Here is a 22962-nt window from a genome sequence, read left to right as displayed (position 1 = left end):
GGCTGGCATTTTAGTGGCAGGAAGAGGCGTGGCCGTAGCACTGGCATGGGCGGCAGTTGTACGCCTGTACCTGATCTCTGAAGGGTTTGTCATTGAATAGAGGAGAGCAGCGTTCGCACTGTTGGAGAGAGTGAGAGATCAGAACACATCTACATACATCATCTACATATACATTTATCAGCAATATCCAGATGCGACCTCAAGGATCAATGATAAAGTCCCCACAGTCACAAATAACACAATATTTCCATATGTACAAGACAGAGCAAAATCAGCTCATTTATTATAAGTGACTTTCAACAACTGAACTATTTTAATAGGACACTTTCATTGAACGAACATCTCATAATCGAAAGAAAGAGGCAAAGAGGCAAGAGGAGAAAAATTAGTTTTTTGAGCCTTTACTGGCAAAGTATTTGATTTTTGTGAACAGTCATTACAAATCACTGAGAACATGGGAGGCATCAAATGAAATGATTAAAAATTTATTATAAAAAGCAAAGGATTCCCCAGCGACTGCTCTGGCTCGCTGTGTCAGGCTGTTGTTTGGGCAGCCGTAGTGGGCCGTGAGCCCGGAGGGAATTGCAAATTCAGCAGGCTGGATGCTGGAAGAGCCAGCCACAGCCCCCCCGCCGCTACAGCCCTCTATGCCAATCAGGGGTCTGACAACATGCTACAGGGATTTGAATTTTTACACATTGCAGAATGTAGTTTCAGAGAGAGCAACTATAAGTGCAACAGCTTTGCAATACTAAAGCATAAATTACCCTTAAAAAACAAAGGTAGATGTTAAAAAATAAAGAACTAGTTCCAAACAATGTATGTGTTCATCCAAAGTTGATGCAAAAAATAAAAATGCAAATAAGCAGACTAATTAAAAAACATAAAACTAAAAGTGCAGGACAGAGATCAGCACATGCAGGTATTGTTTATTTTGTATTCGTCTCCAGTGCGTGAGGAGGAGAGGACCGGGCTCCAGTGGAGAAAGAGCCTTAAAGGCAGAGTGAGGGATTTCTGGTAGCCAATGTTTATATTTGAAATCACCAAAACAAACACGCCCCTACCCCAAAAGGGTCTTGCCCCTATTTTGATAGCTCCGCCCCACATATACGTACGCAACCCAGGCCACGATTAGTTCTGTGAAACAAAGCAAAACCAATGTTACACCGTGTCTACGGACGTGAGCGGCGCGGCGCAACAAATCCCCGACAGAAAACTGCTGCCGGGTTCTATTTATGACGTGCTGACACAAATTTCAAATGGTTTTCAACGGTCGTTTGATCGTGTCCAGTGTAGGCAGACTTTAGCTGTTGTAGACACGGTGTTACTCACCTACTGAGAAGAAACATAGCAACCTCGGCGTCCGATCGCAGGCCTCCGCTCCTTGAGTTCTCTCCAGCGCTGGAAAGCTGATCCGATATTTACACGGGTCCTACTTCTTGCCTTATCGTTCCGCAGACGTTTTCCTCTTTTGTTTTTTATCCGCCATCTCTATCTTTCTGTCGCTGGCTCGGCTAATGTCCGTCCCATGCACTGAACGCGCTCTCCTCCACATCACGAGTAGACACGCCCCTTATTGCTGATTGGCTACAAGTTTGTTTTGCGATTCGGCCCGAATCAGTTTTTAAAGCATTTTTGAAAAATCCCTCACTCTGCCTTTAATCCCGTGTGAAAGGCCTCTGTGAGTGCCATGGCTAATTTCACGCTCCCTCAGGAAAGGTCTGCGCGTGGCTGCACCAGTAGCGAGCCTACAGTTAACCTTTAGCCTGTTTGAAAACACAAAGTTTTAGCAATGCATTGCCAAAATGGCATTCTCCATCATTTATAGTCACTCTAGAAAAGACCGAAGGGATCGCACTGAGGCTGGTTACACAACTTTAAATCAGTAATTATAGCGTAAGGGACACTAATATTTCATAATGCTGATATGATTATGAATATGCCTGATATTTAGAGCGACTGAGTTTAATTTAGCTAATAATATTCCCTCCCACAATTGGTGATACACCAGTTAACTAAATTAGAAGCTATAAAACAAAACCACAAAACAAAACTACAAAAATATTATTAATAAATATATTTGTTTATTATTGTAAATAGTATTACTTGTGTCTTCACGAGAGTACCATGACACATGGACTATTTTAATGATGTCCTTACTACCTTTCTGTGCCTTGAACCGTGGTAGTTGCGAATTACGGATTTCATCAAAAATACTTAATCTTAATTTGTGTTCTGAAGATGAACGAGCATCTTATGGTTTTGGAACGACATGAGGGCACGACATGGAACGACAATTAATGACAAAATTTTGGGGTTAACTATCCCTTTAACCATCCAAGTTATTCGCTAAAATGAATGCTACATATGAAGAGTGAACGTCTCGGTTACGTATGTTACATCGAGAGTGACCGACTGAAAGGGAACTTTTTAGAAGAGAATCTTAGCAATGAATCTGTTAGCATCGTCACGAATTTTACCGAGCTACACTCCTCTCCATGCTGGTAATTAGGATCTGACAATCAGTTCACTCCATGTGCACTGAAGACGAGAAATGACACACCTTCACTGGCTCTGGCTGGAATATTACGAGGAAGCAAACATTAGTAGGGCCAGCCTAGATCTGTGTCTCAGAGCTAGTAAGCAAACACAGCAGACAGCTCCGGGGCAGGCGACAGTCCCTCCTCGAAGCCAGGTGTTTGGGTCTAGGGGCGTTTAGGGCAGTGAGACAACTCATATTTATCATATTTACACACACACACTTTTCAGCATCTACGTGTTAGATGTGGCCCTTGTTTGTTTCAGTGAAAACAACAACAGTAGCAGCAGTAGAGAGAGTGTGTCGTGTCTGGCCCTGAATAATGCATGACATCTGGTGAATAATTTAAATCACCAAACATCAGGTTTAAAAGTTTAATCCTGGGACTTGCACCCAATGTTCAGAATTATAAGCAGCGATCTGGACAGTGCAGATTCTCAGTAGGATGAACTGTGAAGAGATTCCAGAGAGGATCGGAGAAGATGGAGAATACTGAAAAGACTATTGGTGTTTATTTTGCCAAAAGCAAATACAGGAAGTTTAAAACCAACTACATTTTTCAGTAGCGTGACAATTACTGTTGTCAAACAATGTGGTTTGTTTTGCCAACAACAGGCTGTCTAATGCAATCAAATGTTATATATTTGCTTTTAATGTCATATTGTATTGTGCACACAGCTTTGCTGAAGCCATAAATCAAATGCTTTTCCTAAATGGTCTTTCTTCTCAAATGTAGTGTCAAATGGTATAAATCGTTCAAGTAATTCAGTTCATACTAAATGGTCCCATCTACTGAATTAGTTTGTCCTAAATGTTCCTCTTTATCATATGTAGGAATGTCTGACTCATTTTAGTGAATCGGTTTGCCTAAAAAGGCCCCTTTCTCTAGAAATCTGATTCATTCTAGTGAACTGATTCATTCAATTGAATTGGTTCACCTAAATATGGTGAGAAGGTTTGATTCATTATAGTGAATCTGTTTGGACTCAGTTAACCTTTCTCTCATATTTAGCACCAGAAAATCATTGAATCAGTTGCTCTCTCTCATATGTAGCTTTGAACAGTTTATTCGAATGGTTCATGAAAATTTATATACAGTATATACAGTTTAAAAAGCCTTTTGTGGCACTTTAGCTCTTATTTTTTTCTCTCTTAAATTCTGAGTAGCTTGGCAAACTACAGTTTTAAAGTAGCTTCCCAACATTGGCATTCTTGAAAAGTGTGAGTACTGGAGCCTTATGTCATCAGAGCTTTGCCTGAGATATAATTACCTTTGCTGGACTCATCATCAAGACACCCAGGGGCTGATGGGACAGGACGATTAGAGCCCTGCTGCCCACAAAACCACTTCCTTCTCTTCTTCCCCTTTCTTTTTCCCCCTACTTCTAGCTCTTTTCATCAGGAAACTGGAGATGTGCGTGAATTATCTTTCTGTCTCTTGTTTTCCTCTTCTTCCTCCTCCTCTCTCACTGCTTTTTTTTCTCTGTCATTCCATTAAGGCCTATTTTTGAGTGTGCTGTTCATTAAAGAGGACTCTTGCACGTCATTAAAGAGAAGTGGTTAATTAAAAGGGGGCCTCCCCTGCGGGACTCACATTAGCTCCATGTGTGTGGCTCTCTGGGAGGCAGGCGCAGCGGTACGGACTCACACTAGTGTCACAGCTGTCTGCATGGCCATGGCACTCACACCTAAGGGGACAAAGACACACAATTAGAAGCCACATCCTCCTGGAGAACCTTCACCGTTGTTCTTCTCATACATCTAATGGAACTGGTTCCCAAGATAAAGCCGGAATCTGGATTTACAGGTGCATCTCAATAAATTAGAATGTCGTGGAAAAGTTCATTTATTTCAGTAATTCAACTCAAATTGTGAAACTCGTGTATTAAATAAATTCAGTGCACACAGACTGAAGTAGTTTAAGTCTTTGGTTCTTTTAATTGTGATGATTTTGGCTCACATTTAACAAAAACCAATAAAATAAAACCAATAAAAAAAACATTTTTAGTGAATAGTTGGCCTTCTGGAAAGTATGTTCATTTACTGTACATGCACTGGGTTTTTGTTAAATGTGAGCCAAAATCATCACAATTAAAAGAACCAAAGACTTAAACTACTTCAGTCTGTGTGCATTGAATTTATTTAATACACGAGTTTCACAATTTGAGTTGAATTACTGAAATAAATGAACTTTTCCTCCTAATTTATTGAGATGCACCTGTACATGAATACAGTAAACAGAGATAGGGTGAGATTGAAGAAGTAGCTCAAAGAACAGGATGTGATGATAATGCAGATTATGTTGATATGATTTGAGTTCATTTTTCACTGGGATGTATGAAATAATTTTACTTCCATAATGCAAAACATTTCTAAATGAAATGGGATATTTAAATTTTTACAATTTACATTTAACAAATTAAATGGAAAATGGAAAAAAAAAATGGTATGCCAGGAAATGTTTTTATAAAGTGGGAACTGACTGGCTGAAAAATAAAAGGGCTTACAAATCAACAGGGTCAGCAACATCAACGGCACCTGACAAAATCTTCCTCTTCCCTTTTCACATTCCCTAGATCTCTCTATCAGTCTTTCATTCCTTCTTTCTCTCTGTGCATGGCTAATAGGACGTTCGCATTCAACATTTATAAATGCCAGTGGAAATATCAACGGCGTGTCGTAATGTACAACAGCAGACCTGACAGGTCTCCATCAGACGGAACACGCACCTGCAGGTCACCGCTTTAATTATTCATTCTCAAGGGCCCTTATTCAGCATTATCATCCACCCATCTTTACATGGCTCCTTCTAAACGCAGCACCCTTCACCTCCGTTACTCAAACAAACAACGTAACAAGCAAACAAAAGAGGATGAGAGTGGAAAAGAAAGAGGGCTGTCGTTATTGCTGGAGGTTATTACCGTATGAGCGTAAAGCAGACGCTAATGCTCCCAGACACAGCTTGACACCCTGTCAGACTTTCTCAAAGGCTGAATTTACGCACATTTTAGTCCCCAAACACACATACATCCTCTTCTCAGCCTCTCGTGGGTTTGAACTGTCAGTCTCCCTAAGGGGGTGAATCCACTACTGTTTACTCTCTGCCTTTGTTTCTCTGGTGAAGCTGTTGCGATGTCTCAGAGAGCGAAAGAAGAGAGCCGTACAGGAAAAAAAAAGAGAGAAAAGGCGGGGAGGACGGGGGACACCTCTGAATGTCAGAGGATGATGAGATTTCACAGTCTCTAAATCTCGATTTCGTCTGTGCCAGTTTAACTAGCTCTTAATTAAAGCTGCCTTCTCTCGCTCACTCAGACACACTCGCACAGCGAGAGTGAGCCAAGTTACAGCTGCCTGCATAATGACATAATTACCATAGTCGTAAGAACAGTGGCTGTTTAATGTCTGAAGGTATACATGGGTATAACACCATGTCTCGGCTTCTGAAGAGACAAAAGAACATTTTCGACATTCTTGAGAGACGTAGAAGAACATTTCAGACTGATTAGCTGAAGCCTCCGAGAGAAAGAACACAAGTTTTGAAATTTTCCTGCCAGTGATTTCCAAATGTGGCATCCACACTGTAATTACAAGACCATTAACGGAAAGACAAAATCTGTGTTAAACATGGCATTACCCTCTGTGGCTAATAACAGACATGTCATCAATCCCCCAGTTGTGTCAAACTAGAAAACAACATTTGTCTCCCATCTCCACTTGGTCTTGAACCTAAAAAGTCTTTCGGTTTCATCAAAGTCTGAATTATCCTGCCTTATCTGCCTACTGATTTTCTCATCAAACACAGAATTCCAATCAAATTTAAAAAGTCCACAAATTTATGTCAAATTTTATTACTGGGAACACTAATCATGGGGGAAAAAGGGGAGATTGTGTCTCGTGACAGTTGATTGGGGTTGACTGGTGTCAGGGTGCTGTTGGTTTCGGACCTGCCGCTGATGGTGATCTCGTCCACAGCGTAGTAGCGTTGACGGAAAGGAACCGTGGGATCTCGGGTGTGGTACTGGCCGTGGAGGTGGATTCTCACATGTGTGGCTCTCACAAACTCCTGCAGGGCGGCGCTGTTGTAGAAGTCATTGTAGCCCGGTCGCAGGTTCGGCTCAGGTGTCAGCATGCTGAAGGTGATATTTCCGCGGGAGAAAGGTATGTTGCTGATGCAAAAGATAGACAAAAAAACACTAATTTAAGTTTGCAGTTGTCAAAAGAGTATTCAGGCTGCCTTTGAAGCAGTGGTTCTCAACCAGAGGACCAGGATCAACTATGTGGACTCTCTTCCAAAGAAACCGCAAAATCGGTTAAAATCAGACAATGATTTTAAAATGGCTAAAACAATTATTCTAATTTGACCTTTCGGTATTGGAAAACTTGGATACTGTATATGAAGGCATTTTTAAAGTGCCTTTTCCAATGTCGGTGCCGATAGCCTTGTGGGCAGCTCGCCAACATACAGCGCCATTGCGCTATGGGTGTCCAGAGTTCAAATCCCGACTTGATAACCTTTCCCGATCCAAAAATAAATGTTTAAAAAAAGGGTGTAATTTCCAGACCTGAAAAGGTCATGAAAAATTCAATAAAGAATATAATTTTAGGAGGTTATGCAAAGCTCTATATTAGGTGGCCTTAACAAATGTGTACTTACATTTATTAATTTGATACAATGCACTTATTGTGTACATACATGTTGTTACATTGTACTTAAACCTACCCATACCACCAAACCTGTCCCTAACCTTACCCGTATCCCAACTCAATAGCAGTGCAATATGAGCAGAATAAGTACACTGTACTTATTTTTTGATGTAATATAGTAGATAAGGCCACCTAATATAAAGTGGGACCAGTTCTAAAATACTTTTCAGGCTGAAATTTGTATTTTTTTATGAAAAAAAAAAAAAGTAAATAAAAAACCTTATCCTGTAAAATCATTGGTCACAAAAAGTACGCATAAACCCTGAAATACATTTAGTTCTTAAAAAGATCTTAAATTATGTCATAATTTCATATTTTTCTCATTGGAAGAAAATTAGTCATCAGGCATATTTTGAAAAGACATAAGGATGAGTAAATGATAACAGTATCTTAATTTTTGGGTGAACGACCCCTTTAAAGTGTTACAAGCATAAAATGTACCCTATATTATCCTACTGACGAAAAAAAAAGAAAGAGAAAAAGGAATACTATTCCTGCATCTTAAGCTTTGAGCGTGTGAGTGATTGAAAGAGACCAAGATTTTCAAGTTTTGACATTGCAGGGTAACACGCTGTCAGGTTGAAAATGAAACGTGTCACTAGCTACTGAAATGAACAAACATCAAAGAAATTGGAAAAGCAAAGGTCTTTTCTTTGCATCTTAGAACTACTGAGAGGAAATTTCACTAATACAGGTTTAAAATATAGTTTAGTGATATGGGGTTTGAAAGGGAGTTTTCTCGGAGGGCAGGGATAAATGGGGTGAATGAGAGAGTTCTCGAGGTCTTTCCAGGGGGCAGGACAGGTATAGCCCCTACTGCATTATTCACTCTCAAGAAAGATCCACAGAGCACTTCTGCACGTTTCAGCCCTAATGCTGGTAGACTTATCCAGGACAAACCTGTGTGAAGAAAGTCTTTTGTCCCCATCTCTTCTCCATCTACCTGTGCTCTCTGTCTTTCTCTTTCCCGACATGCTATGATGTGACTTGTCTGGAGAGTCTAAGTGCAGACCCTTATGCCACTGGGTCGAAGCTTTTGTTTGTAAACTAAAATACTCAGACAGGTAAAGTGGTGAAACATCTGGCCAGTATGGCGTTCATCCAAGCAGGACCAAACATAGCAGGATGAATAACTAACATTTTAAACATATTCATCATGACCCAACTTAAATGTAGTATGATGTTATGTAGATCATTGGTTCTCAACCTTTATGATTGTAAGGCCCCCTGTCGTTGTTTTCAAACTTTTTATGAACAGAAACTGTGATTATTCATATATTAAATTAACAATGATTCATTTTGTGTTTCAAGAACATTGAAGAACTGTTTTTAAAAAAATAAAATAAATAAATTATTTTCTTTTTTAGTTCAAAGTTAGATTACATTATTTTATCTGATTTTATTAATAAAAATGATTTATTTAAACACTTTAAGTCATCCTGTAGCCCCCTTGGAAGTTTGCTGAAGCCCCCTAGTGGGCCCCGGCCCCTGGTTGAGAACCACTAGTGTAGACATGTATTTACACATTTTAACAATGTGCTTCAATGTGGGTCCTCAAATAACTGTAGGTAGAATTAGGACTCAAAGAAAAATGTATCATTTAAACAATTTCCTTTCACTAATCCTTTTATGAGGGATAATTATGCATGTTTAATGTGTCCCGTCAAATAAAATAAAAAAAGACACATGAACTGTAGTTTATCGTCATAAACAGTTACGATAACCCTCTCGGCCCAAACCCATTAAAATAACTGTCCTCATTTTCTCTTTCGTATGCATGTGAAACCAGGTGCTTGTGTGGTCCATAACAGCTAAGTATCTCTGCTGTCTTGATTGCGGCCAAGGACAGCAGAGATCAGATCTGAGCAGGCTGGACTGCAGCCAAGAGCAGCATTTTCCTCCCCATTCTCCTCCTAGATCCTCCAAAAGCTCACTAAACGACAATCCGCTGCTTTTATCAAAGTAGGAACTTGTCTCAAACCACTTTGATACAGCTTACCTGGCAGGAATCATTAGTTCAAGGACTGTTATCAGAATCAGAAGTGCCTGTGGATGGACTAACAGACAAATAGAGCGCGTGTGTGTGTATACACTACCTGGGCAACTGTAGACAGTTTACAGAATCAGGACGATCCAAAGGCCCGTTATCCTCCATCCCAAAGTAGCTGCAGTTCTTGGCCAAGAACTGCCAGTCCTTCCATTCTGAGCTCCTGATTGTCTTCCTTTGAATGCAGACCGCTTCAGGTTGAGCATTGAGGAACTGGAGTATCACGTAGAAAACCTGTAAAGGAAGCATGCAAAATTGACAGAGGGTGAAATATGCATGAAATACTAAACAGCAATGGATTATCTATTATCTGCACAGCAACAGTCAATGCTCCGCCGCCTCCTAAAGCACGCCGGCGCTTTGAAGAACAGCTTGAAGCGCCGCTTTACTCTTCCCTCTTTCCCTCTGTGGCTTCATTTTGAGGAGTTTGTCGAGAAACTGGTTGCAGCTTTGACTAAGTGGACACTTCAAAGTCTGTGTGGTGGTGTGTTTTATCTGGTATTGAGAGGAGAGACTGAGGCAGAGCTGCATAAATCCTCTACTTCTTTACAGCTGGACTCTCTGCTCGGCTTGGCTTAGCCACATGGATGACTGGGCGACTCACTCAGACACACACAAAGGACTTTAGGTCGGCTTTCGTGTATTCAAATGGAAAAGACGCTACCCAGTGTCTGGATTTGAGAAAGCAGCCACACAAACAGACAATGTCAGGTTGAAGCTTACTTTAAACCAGTGGCTCTCAACCAGGAGGCCAGGGCCCAAATGGAGCCTCTGCAACCTTTCTGAGGCCCCCCAATAAATCTTAAAATGTTTTTGTAGTAACATAATCATAATTAAAATGCCATGAGGATATGAGGGTCTAAATGAGGTAATATTGTCTCAGACAAAGTGGGGCCTTGGAGTAAAAATAGTTAAAGGGGTAATAAACTGAGAAACTAAAATTCCCTTGATCTTTTGACATATACAGTAAGAGGTCATTGTACTATAAAAACATCCTATAAGTTTCAGAACTCAAAACTTTCAGCTTGTGGAATGTACCACTCTATAATGTAATAGTGCGGCTAAACACAGCCTCCACAGAAGAAGATCAATGCCTGCTTCTACAGCACTGCATGCTTAGCCCCGCCCATCGATTCACGCATGTAAAAAAAGAGGCAAACGCAGGATTATGAAGAAATCACACGATATTGATGGCTCTGAACACAACAAGACGCTGTGCAGTGCCAAGTTGTGGAAAAACTGTCTTTGCATTGCCTTCCTTCTGATCCCAACATTAGGAACGAGTGGATGGACTTTTACTGATGGATGAACTCATTTTACTGTGGATTTGTTTACAAACAAGGCACAGTTTGACGGGGGATTTTCAGAAAAATTTAAACTAAAAGACGATGTTGTGCCTACTATATTGGATCCGACAGTAATGTAGCAACACACAAGTGTGAGTAACTGGTTTTATTACGTGCTCACTATTGCTTTGTCTGTTATTACAAATAGTTTCATGTGTACTGAGTATTCATATGCGTTTTTAACCTAAATCACAGCAGCGTCCATCTATGAATGTACGCTGTCAAACATACACAACTGTTGCCAATCACAGCGGTGGGCGTTTACTTCAGAGTAGGGCTGCACGATAAATCGCATGCGATATTTAACGTGCATCTTGTCAGAAAGCCGGTTCTGTAATCAGCGGTAAATCTCCATCACGTGCGTGCTTTCACATTGAGCAGCATTAACTACACAGAGCCGTTGTTTACTGACGAGCTGCGCAAAACCACGTTCATATTCGCGCGATTTTTTGCGCTGCTCGTCAGTGAACAACGGCTCTGTGTAGTTAATGCTGCTCAATGTGAAAGCACGCACGTGATGGAGATTTACCGCTGATTACAGAAGCGGCTTTACTGATAAGATGCGCGTTAAATATCGCATGCCATTTATCGTGCAGCCCTACTTCAGAGTCTACAATCCGCCACGCCTATTCAAACAGAGCGTTCAGATGAGGGGGTTAAAAACAGGACAAAAAATAGCCTATTACTTTTATATCATGATGTTTTTTGATATAAGAATCTTTATAACATTATAAGGGAACCTCAGAGAATAGTACAAAATAATAAAAAGGCAGTTCTTGACCCCTTTAATAATCACTGCTTTAAACCATATATCGTCTTGATGCTCCTTAAACTAAACTTTTATGAAGCTAAACTAAAAAACCCTTATTGGTGGGTATGTACCTGGTACTGTCCATTCTCCAGATCTATAGTGATAGTTATTCCTTTGTCCAGCAGCTCTAAAGTGGGAAAGACGGAGGAGATCCAGGTGGTTCCGATGTCATCGTCATTGATGTAATGCAGTGGGTGGGCATCCTGGTTCAGACAGAGCACTTTGTTATGGGTGGTATCATTGGCTGCGTTGGGAATGCAGTACCTCTCCACTAGGGGGTGCACTCTGGGGTGACTGGCAGGGCAGCGGCATGTCGACTGGGTGTGTAGTGAGGGAATTTGTCCAATGTACACCTCTTCAATCTCTCTGAAATACAAAAATGCATGATTTAAAACTGTTCTCATCTGTGTTTTTACACTGGTTTTGCTTCAGGACCCATATTATATATAGCACATCTTTGTAAAAACTACTTCTGCAGCTACATCTGATGTTAATGCCCTGTGACCTTATACTTACCTGTTGGTTAATGTCTTTGGATAAAATCTAAAATCCTGCATCCTTCCAATGAATTGATTTGACCCTGGGGAGAAAAAGAAAGGAAAGTCAATGGGCGCTATTGAAGACGGTCTGCAGGATCCATAGCAACTAGTGGATTACCTTATCTATGTCTTTATTTGAGTTAAAGAGACACTTGCTGCATGGTGGGATCTATTATGCTTATTTACAGTTCTCTGTGAGCATTAATCCCACCGGCTGGATGGGCGGCATAGATCCAAGCCTAAACGTGCAGATCCATCCACATCAACAGATAAGATATAATCACTTCTGTTCTAATAACCGGCTCTGATTGAGATGTCATATATGGATGTTTTCATCTTTGTGTGCTGAGTCTGTTTTATATCAGATATTGTCGTATTTATATAGTGTATTTCTTTTTTTTTTTAAATACACAAACTAATAAGGGGTTTGTATGCATATGCAAGACATGCCAAGCCAAAGAAAAATTTAACATGCATACATAATAATAAAAGCATTTCTTAAAGACAAATAGATTCTAAAGAATCAAATAGATTTAAAATACCATTCTTAGTTTTGGGGTCTGTAAGATTTTTTTTTTTTTTACATTTTTGAAAGAAGTGTCTTTATACTCACTCATTGCATTTATTTGATAAAAAATACTGTAAAACAGTAATATTGTGAAATAAAGCATTATTACAAATTAAAATAACTATTTTTGTATTTTAAGGTATTTTAAAATGTAATTTTTTCCTGTGATGGCAAAGCTGAATTTTCAGCTGTCATTACTCCAGTCTTCAGTGTTACATGATCCTTCAGAAATCATTCTAAAATTCTATTTGGTGCTCAAGTAAAATGTCTTTATTATCAATGTCATAAACAGTTGTGCTGCTTACTATTTTTATAGAAACCACAATGCACATATGCTAAATATGGCCATCAAATTTAGAAATGCTGAAAATAAATTATTCGAAATTTGTATTCTTATACTCTAGTCAAAATTTTCAAATGGCATGATGTTTGTTTGAACCTGCCTTTGACTTTAAATCTTATAAGAACTCCCTCTATGCTTTGTCCACATGAGTTCTACATGAATCAAACAAGCATTTCAGACCCCTGGGCTCTGGATGTAGAGTTAGAAATGTGTGCTAAATGGATTACACAGACTGCAACTTTCATGTGAAGCTGTTGTGTGTGTGCATGTTTGACAGTAAATGAGGCATGCTCTATTTGAAGAGTGTATACAGTACAGTGGATTGCTTCCTTCTACTTCTGTGCCATTTAGGAAATGAGAGAAACAAGCAGCACTGGTAACCAATCTACTGTGTCCTCTGAGAGATCTGGGCAGAATTATTGAAACAACCCTGAAGCAACATACACAACTACAAAATTTTGCTATAAGTTTAATTGCATCATATAATAATTGCTGTTAATAGTGTTCATCGTCTGTCTGATTACGTCTTTAATTGATTTCTCCATACATTTCTGCCATATGTACATTAACTGACAGTCACCACTGATAAGCTACTACTAAACATATTAGAAACTTAATTTTCTGTAAAGCTGCTTTGCAACGATTTGTATCATGAAAAGCGCTATACAAATAAGCTTGAATTGAATTGTCATTTTTGCAAACAAACACAGTAAAGCTGAGCTAAGATTAAAATGAATGCAGAGTGAACTTAAAGAAACTTTAGCAAGTCTATGCTATTTGTGGATGTGTATTCAAAACGTGTGTGTGTGATTGTGTGTATTTCATTCCCTGGGGGTATTACAGAAATCCCATCTCATCTCATTTATGAGGAGATTATTTGTTGCCATATGGTCACCCTTGACCTATATAAACTTCAACTATGATTAGTTGCAGGTTTATGAATATTTCTATAATGGAAAAATGTAACATGTCTGCAAATTAGTGTGTCCTTTTCCACACTCAATTTGAGTGATAGGAAACTGTTAGATGAGGATAGCTGCAGCTTTGAAAAAAATAAGCGGAGTAAAATCAAATATATAATAAAAACAGCATAATAAAAACTGAAAGAGCAATGTAGGAGTGTCACCAAAAATCATTACCGTTAGACCTTCTACCGATCCACAGAGCACCCTCTGAGGTGATGTCATCAACTGGTCCTGCAAGGTGTGTGTGTCCAAAGCTGTACCATCATCCTCTTGACTGTTCAGGAACAAGCTCACACTTGTGTCATGTATCTATGGATTCATTAGAAATAAGACAAATAAGCTACAAAATGCATGATTCAATCAATTGCTATAATATATACATTTATATATATATATATATATATATATATATATAAAATAAAAACAATATGGCTGCCAACATAGGAGAAATATATTATACCCAATATTTGTGTATGCCATGTGTCATAGTAACACGCTAACACTTAACTCTTCTAGAGTCGTGGATGTCTCCAAGTGGAGTGTTATTTGTGTCGTGAAGAATATTTCCATATCGGCAAGGTTCCATGACAGATAGGATGTCATGTAGGCAGCAAGGCAACATACCTAATATTTATGTTTTTTTATGGCTGATGATTGTGGGTACTTTTCTCAGATAACACCCCTTCATCACATTCATATTTGCATGTTCTTTCACAGTCTCCTTTAAAAAAGGTGCATGGAAATAAATCAACTAAAAAATCCATAAGAATGAAGGCAGCGCTAGACTGGAGGATCCTTAAGCTGCTCTCTTTCATGGCCGCTGATTGAAGACTGTAGAGAGGCTATTCTTGAAATCTCTAACTGGCCAATGACTTGCTGCTGAGATCTAAAGCAACGTCACAGTGATTTAAATGAATCCTGAAGTGCTTCATCCCATTTACCAGCCCAGCAGACTCTTGAAAGAGCTCTGGTGCTCCTATTGTTGCTTTCCTAGCATTTAATAATAATAATAATAATACAACATTTTATTTATAAAGCACTTTACATTTTAAAGAAAATCTCAAAGTGCTACAAAAGAGTCAAAATAAAATAAATTAGAACAATAAAGAAATTAAGTTAAAATCAGCTGGCAACTAAAATTAACACAAATATTTAAACACTAAAAGAAATTTAAACATTGAAAAACTTTTTAAAAAGTTAAGTTTTTAGGCCCTTTTTAAAACCATAAGTCGTTTGTGGAGCCTTCAGATGTTCAGGAAGGGCATTCCACAGGCGAGGGTCGGTGGCGGCGGTGCAGAAGGCTCTGTCCCCAATGGTGCGGGTCTTAGTCCTAGGGGGATGGAGCCGATGAGTGTTTGTGGAGCAGAGAGAACGTGCTGAGATCTGTGGAGTAAGGAGTTCTTTAAGGTAGGTGGGGGCATTGCCATGGATGCACTGATGTGTGAAGAGGGAGACTTTATACTCGATCCGGGTGGAAATGGGAAGCCAATGGAAAGATTGTAGAATTGGTGTGATGTGTTCGTATTTACGCACTCTCATCAGGATCCTAGCGGCACTGTTCTGTATGTGCTGGAGTTTCTGAATGCTCTTGCTAGGGATCTCGATGAGAAGAGCGTTGCAATAATCCAGTCTGGAGGAGACAAAGGCGTGAACGAGTTTCTCAGCATCATGTAGGGTGAGTGTGGGACGGAGTCTGGCTATATTCCTGAGGTGGTGAAAAGATGTTTTGCAGAGATGTTTAATGTGGGCCTCAAAGGTTAAATGAGGATCAAACCTGACGCCAAGATTGGTGACTAATGGTGATAGGGGAATGTCCTGGCCAGAAAATGAAATCCAGGTTATGGTGGATGATCTGTTCTGATGAGGGGAACCAATGAGGATGGCTTCTGTCTTTGAGCTGTTCAGCTGGAGAAAGTTCTGATTCATCCACGCCCTAATCTCCTCCAGACAAGCAGTGAGTGTGGGTAGAGTTGTTGATAATGATAACGACGATGATGATGATGAGTGAGTATCAGTTTTCATGTATAATTGTGTATCATCAGTGTAACAATGGAAAGAAATTCCAGCAACTGATGACTTTGCCGAGGCCCGAGGGGGAGCATGTAAAGAATGAATAAGATAGGTCCGAGAACTGAGCCCTGTGGAACCCCGCAACCAACCGCATGTGAACGGGACCTTGAGCTTCCCATGGCCACAAATTCAGATCTGTCTGTGGGGTATGACTCAAACCAGCGCAAGATGGCGTTATTAAGTCTAATAGAGTGGTGTAGCCGGTTGAGAAGTATACCATGATCAACGGTGTCGAACGCTGCAGAAAGGTCCAGGAGGACAAGGAGTGATGGTGAACCAGCATCAGCTGTCATCAGCAGGTCATTTGTAACTATCACTAAGGCTGTTCTGCCCACAGCACGGAAGCCAGACTGAAACTTTTCAAAAATGTTGTTGTGTTTGAAGTGGTCCTGAAGGTGCCTGGCAACCATTTTCTCCAAAACCTTAGAAATAAATGGCAGGTTGGATATGGGCCTATAATTAGCAAGGGTTTGAGGATCAAGGGTAGGTTTCTTGAGTAGTGGTCTGATTATAGCTGTTTTAGGGCAGACGGTACGTGGCCAGACTGAAGGGATTGGTTTAGTATCATGGTGATAAGTGGACTGATGGCAGAAATATTTGCTTTCACCAGAGCTGTAGGGAAGGGGTCGAGGGCACAGGTGGAGGATCTCATCCCCTTGATGGTCTCCTCAACCTCAAGTTGAGTGACTTCTGGGAAGCAGCAGAGTAGCCTCGAAATACCAGACTGCGGGTCAGCAGAGGAGGGGATTACGAGACACACCTGGGAGCAATGACACATCATGGGGAACACCTGGGACAAATGAACTAAACTAATCAGGGGAGGAACAGGAAACTAATCAAATAAGGGCATGGGAAGGCACATGGGGAGCAGGACACACACAACACATGGAACAGAGTCTGACAGAGGGAACAGAAAAGGAGGGGCGAATTTTGGTTCTAAAAAAGGTAATAAAATCATTGCATTGTTCTTCTGTAGCTCCTGTGAGTGGAGCAATTTGAGGTTTAAGAAGATGATTTATGGTGGGGAACAACTGTTTGGAATTGCCAGGACTATTTTGAATAATATTTGAATAGTTCTGTGCATTTATTATCTATAGCATTTATTTCCTCTCCTTCTTCCATTCTAGAAACTGTTGTTTTGGGACAATAATATGGGGGTATTTGTTTTTCAACTGTATCATCAAGCCTTTTTGTATCATCAAAATTGTTAAAATTAATACAATGAAGTGTTTATGACATGGGATATTTAAGCAATATCAGACAAGTAAGATGGTTGTGATTGGGCACAAACAGCAAAAGTGTGATACTGTTTTTTACCCAACCGTTTACTAAACATAAAATCAAGCAACTTTTAACACAAAAAAGTGAACAGTTTTTTTTTTTCAGCCAACCAAATGAGCTCTAAACAAAATCAATCATCGAGCTTAATGTGTCACCAAGTAACATATTTTCAGGAGCAATCCAAGAAGGCTTAAAATGCCTGGAGAAATTCATCCATTAGCATTCACATTCATGACCTCATGATGAAAGTGAAAGTGAAAGTGACGGGTTACGAGTCCGACTCTCTAACCATTAGGCCACGACTTCACCCATGATGATGCTGATTGGCTGACAGCACCAAAAGAATGAAGTTGAATACTTCGCTATTGACATCCCTTAGCTGTGATGTCCAAGGCAGCAAATAGTGAAAAAGATTAAATTCAAGTTCATTTAATACTTTTTAACTATTAATCATGCACTAATAATACATCTCATTATGTAGTGAAATATTAACCATAAATATGTGATTGTAAAATCATTTTCATCAGAACACACTAATAGCTAAATTTAGATTTTAGAATGGAGAATGGCATTGTTACAGCATCTACAGCCTCAGGCGCTATGCTAACCAGCCAAACATGGCTGCTTCTACAATCTGGCTTTTGTGAACTTCATTCACTCCAGCAGGAAATTGGACTATTTCAGTCAGGAAGGAGGGACCGTCATTATTCTGGTCACATTTCTTTACAGTAGTTTCAATGATTAATTTGTGCATTGCTTTAGTTGCAGTTTAAATTATGTTTATTTAAGTATTCCGCATATGATTTTGGGATTTGTTTTTGTTATTTGATTTCACCACTAAATGCTATTTGATACATTATTTGATACATAGTTAGCATTTTTAAACTTCTGGTTCCATTCATTGTCCCGAAGTCAGTGTTTTTTTTTTACCTTTTGGGTTTTTTTGGGGGGCTTTTGGTTAAATGCCTAAAATAAGGTCTGTGGTTAACAGAAGCTCAATGTGTTTTTATGATTTTCTACAACATAAAATACATCAATAATTCCCCACTCGTGATTTTCAAAGACTTTATGTGTCTTGAAAAAGGCAGTTGCTAACAAGTGGCTAAATGGGACTACAGAGGTTGTCTAGGACATTAAACATTATCATGCAAAACTCTATCTACATACTAGTCCACAGTTACAGCCTTACTGTGTTTATGCTCACACTATTCCAAACTATTATTTTTCAAACATTCCAACTTGTAGATTTTAAATAAAGACTGAACGAGTTGTTGGAAGGTTAGTGGTGGTAGTTTGTTGTTTATTTGTAAAGATTATCTTTGTGAATAAAATGTAAGAATCATAAACTTTTGTTGGTCACAGAGCTGATTTTCTGCAATAATCCAGTCAATGGCAAAATCCTATTGGCTTTTTATGGAGGGAACCAGGGTAATGCTAACTTTTGGGCTAGCCTACAAAATTACATCATCGCTGCAACAATCTATCTGATCTATCTTTGAAATATCTTGATAAAAATTTGTAAAAACTGAAATATGTGAATATGGTAATCATAGTCTGCATACAGTAAACACTGCAGCACAATAAAGCTGTTACTGCCTAATTCTTTTTTGAGTTTATCATTGTGTCAGGTTTATCAACATCAGTGTGTGTTTTTAAGGTGGGAAAAATAAGTGTTTGCTGATTTGAACTGCTTGTGTCCTAAGTGCATCACTTGGCTAGTTCATATTGTGTTAGAATGCAAGTGTGTGTTTGCAGTGTGGGACTGGTCTGACCTGTCTGGAACGCTGCCTTATGAGATCAAACCAGTGTGGAGCAGATTAATAACTGGCCGTTCTGTGGAGCTCTTAGTAACATACTAATCAGCAGGTACTGACATCTTAAAAGCTCCTCTCCACTTTCAAATTGAAAAAGGAACATTTAATCTGCACAGGGATTTACCAGAATGTGCAACAAATTTATGCCATTATTTATATAACAATGGCCATTAAGCAAATGTCCAACTAGCAGTAGAAACTCCTAGTAAAAACTAACAATAATTTGTTCCTAAAGTATTGCAGCTTTACATAAAGAAGCCACATAAATACATATTTTGGAAAAGGTGGAAAAAGTACTAAACATGTTTTAGCTTTAAATCTGTGGGAAGTAGCAATGTTAAGAGTGTCGTAATACACCACAACACCCTAAAAACCATGCCTTCTAGGAGGAAGGTCTGGTAGAAGCTTGATGCTCTGCATCCGCCAGTCTCGACCTCTGACCTTTTAGGAGCGTTCAAGGGTGAGTTTTTTAATATTTCACACCTATTTTGGTTTACTGTATAGCAATATTTTTTAAATCGCTCTAACGTGCACTCCAAATAAATTAAAATCAATAGAATCAAATCAACATCTCTACTAATGACCGGTTTAAGTTGAAAACTCATATTAACTCAACCCAGAGCCCAACCATGCAATTGTGGATCTGGTCAAGCTCGAATAGCAATTGGCTACAAGACACACGCTTGGGGATGATCGCCCAAGCGAGCCGGCCTCAGCGTGAGGGTGTATAGTGGTTAAAGGCCGAAACACCCAATGATCCTGAGGTACACTACTGAAGAGGTTGTCTTGAACATTTCCCTCAATCTAACTGATTTGAGGGATTAGGAAACAACAATAAGTTAGAGCCAAAGCTGTAACTTAATAGCTGCAAGAGCTTGTAACACACCAAAGAGAAAGGAAAAATTGAAATCGCATCATATGACCCCTTTAAAAAATAGTAACACTACCTATCTGCTAAAGGTCTACTGTCCATCAGCCTTGTAGAGGTGAATACTGAACAAATATTAGCTGTTTTTTTTTTTACATGTGGCATCACAAGATCTTTAAAAGGATCATAAAATGGAAAAGTTAATAATTCTTCATCATTTAAAAGAAAGTTTTATTGAACATTTGTTGAAACTGAGTTGCAAAAACAGCTTGTTTTGAAAGGGTTTAGCACTTTAGACAATTTTCACTGAAATCCTGAGAAGGAAACAGATTATTACACTTTAAATTAGACTCAACACAAACTCGCAGCCTGCATTTTGCCTCCAATGGTCTGAGAAAAAGCAAAAAAAAAAAAAAAAAAAGGTCAGGGAAAAACTAAATTATGGCTGTGTTTGTAAAAAAGAAACCTCTGGGGGAAAAAAAGAATGAACTAATAAAATATGACCTCTTTAAACTGAAGCAGACCCTCCGACATGAGATTTATGAAATACTTAAAACCCTTCTCGTGTGTTAAAGGAAGACAATTTAGCCTGCGATTCTGTTCTAAGAAAACAACAGTGCACAATCTTTCTAAAATCTAACTGGGGGCTTTTTATATCAGCGATTTCATAATTCACACCAAAAACAATGTTGTGATCTTTGGGCTTGGACCATAAAGCAGGGGCAGATACAAGCTTAACCTGAAGCCAATTCGTCTGCAGCAGCGTGAGTGACAAACCATTCCATGATAAAGCCCTTTCCATTTCGGCACTGGAGGAGCTGTCAGGCCTCTAGAAATATTCCACTCTGGATGAGGGTATCAGTGCGAGCAATCCTCCTCTTTTAACGCTGATACCTGCCGGAGCCCTGCCCTTCTATCTGTGAACGCACACTTTCTCCCGCCACCTCATACACACTCACACATACATAACCGCAAACACGTGAGATGTTTTATTTATGGCTTATAGCTAGGCCTCACCGAGATTCTTATCATTTAAATGAAGCAAAAAGGTTTTCCTATTTGTAATTTGTTACATTATCACATGTTTCATAATGTACTCAGAGGCCAGTGTGGTGATGTGAAATATAACCATCACAGACAGGAAGTTTGCAGTGCTGCTATTGATGCCGGGGCCTCTCTTCACTGTCCACCATTACAGTGTGAAGAAAACTGATGAAAAGCCAATTTCCCCTTTATCACATTAACGCAGCCATGAGAGAGAAACATTTGTTCTACTCAAGTACACTAAAGATACAATTACCAATCTCACATATACATGTTTTATATCAGCCTTCTTCCTCCTGCTGTGAGGATGGCAACAATATATTAAGACTAGTATGACAGTTTATTTAAGAAAAGAAAATTGTCTCTGTGGAGCTGGAGAAGTCAGAAATATATAAGGCAATGTGTCAGTGCTTTTAATAAAGGTAATAACTCTTGAGAGGCTATGCTTTACACAGAAAGCATATCTTGAGTTTTTTTCCCCCCACTGTTCACTGTGTCTGAACAGAACAGGATTTATTTTTACTAACTAGGTTCTCAATACAATGTAATATCACTATAGTTTCTACAGTTCTGGTAATGTGTCAGTAAAAAATAAGCATCCTTGCATAAAGAAAAAGCTTGCTTATGATGCTGAAGAGACCCTGTAACATCCAGACAGACAATAAGTGGTGTTTTTTTAACCTTAATAATAAGTGTTATAAAATGCTAAATCTGATTAGACATTTCTAAACAAATATTTGCCATATGTTCAAGCAGTGACTGTGCACTACAGAACAGCGAGCGCAATGGGTATCATTGTTACTTTGACATTTTAAACTGGGAAATTAGCAAATGTTCATAAACCCCAGTGTCTGTAAGCATATGGAATAATTGTTTTACTGGAAGCTGTTTGTTTTTATAGTATCATTAATGGTCTTCCTGCTGGGGTAATTGCTGATGCAGGAATATCTAGATATGTGGTGAATTACAATCTTTTTACATCAAGATAATGATTTCAATTGGACTGTTTCTTGAAAACATGACATTTACAAGCAATTTACAAGTGCAAATGTTCCTAATTGATCCGGTTGTCATTAAGGATATTAATCAAGCATACTCTCTCACCAGTGAGCGAGGAGGGTGAATTCAATGCAGCTTCAATGCAAGAATGGAAAGAGCAAATGCCTAAGTGATTTACCTGTTATTTCCCTTTTTTCTCACTTGTTTCTGACTTTGAAAGTGCTGGAAACACAAGGAGAGCTACAACTATGGCTCATCTATGGATGAAAATGCTTAATTCCTCTGGGGAGCCTTAAAGGGGTGCTATTATGCTTTTTCACTTTTTCAACTTTAGTTAGTCTGTAATGTTGCTGTTTGAGCATAAAAAAGATCTGCAAAGTTACAAAGCTCAAAGTCCAATTCAAAAGGAGATATTTTATTTAACAGAAATCACTTTTCAAAAACTACAATGAACGACTCGTTTGGACTACAACGCACATTTTCCGGGATTTGTGCCCAGCTAACCAGTCACAACACACACTGGCCCAGCTAACCAATCACAGCACACACTGGCCCAGCTAACCAATCACAGCACACACTGGCCCAGCTAACCAATCACAGCACACACTGGCCCAGCTAACCAATCACAGCACACACTGGCCCAGCTAACCAATCACAGCACATTTCGTATTTCAAAGGGCGGGCCTTCATTTGATACAGGAACTATTCGAGCCGTTCATGCCAGACTGAGGAGAGAGGTGTTGTAATAATGTAAAATATGTGAAAAATAATGTGTTTTTCGAACAACCTAGTATGATCAAGACTTTGTAAAAGAGCATAATAGGACCCCTTTAATAAAAAGGTAAGGGTTAAGACAACCAACAATAAATAAATAAGATATTTTCTTTGGAAAAATTTTTGACACGATGTTCAAATTTTTTATTTTGTGTGGAGTTTGCTATAGCAAGCATCACTATTACTATTGCTTATGCTCACAATTTTATCTATCTATCTAGTATATATACTGTATATATATATATATATA

At 39.1% G+C, this 22962-nt stretch overlaps 1 pseudogene; it reads right to left on the bottom strand.

Annotated features, from left to right (window-relative positions):
• Nucleotides 1-22962, bottom strand: part of LOC107719499 (usherin-like) — a 236590-nt pseudogene that overhangs the window by 200794 nt on the left and 12834 nt on the right.

The sequence above is a fragment of the Sinocyclocheilus rhinocerous genome, unplaced genomic scaffold (genome assembly GCF_001515625.1).
Source record: "Sinocyclocheilus rhinocerous isolate Xijiao unplaced genomic scaffold, SAMN03320098_v1.1 scaffold1234, whole genome shotgun sequence".
Lineage (NCBI taxonomy): Eukaryota > Metazoa > Chordata > Actinopteri > Cypriniformes > Cyprinidae > Sinocyclocheilus > Sinocyclocheilus rhinocerous.
The sequence above is the reverse complement of the archived record's forward strand: the minus strand, read 5'-3'. Positions and strand labels throughout refer to the sequence as shown.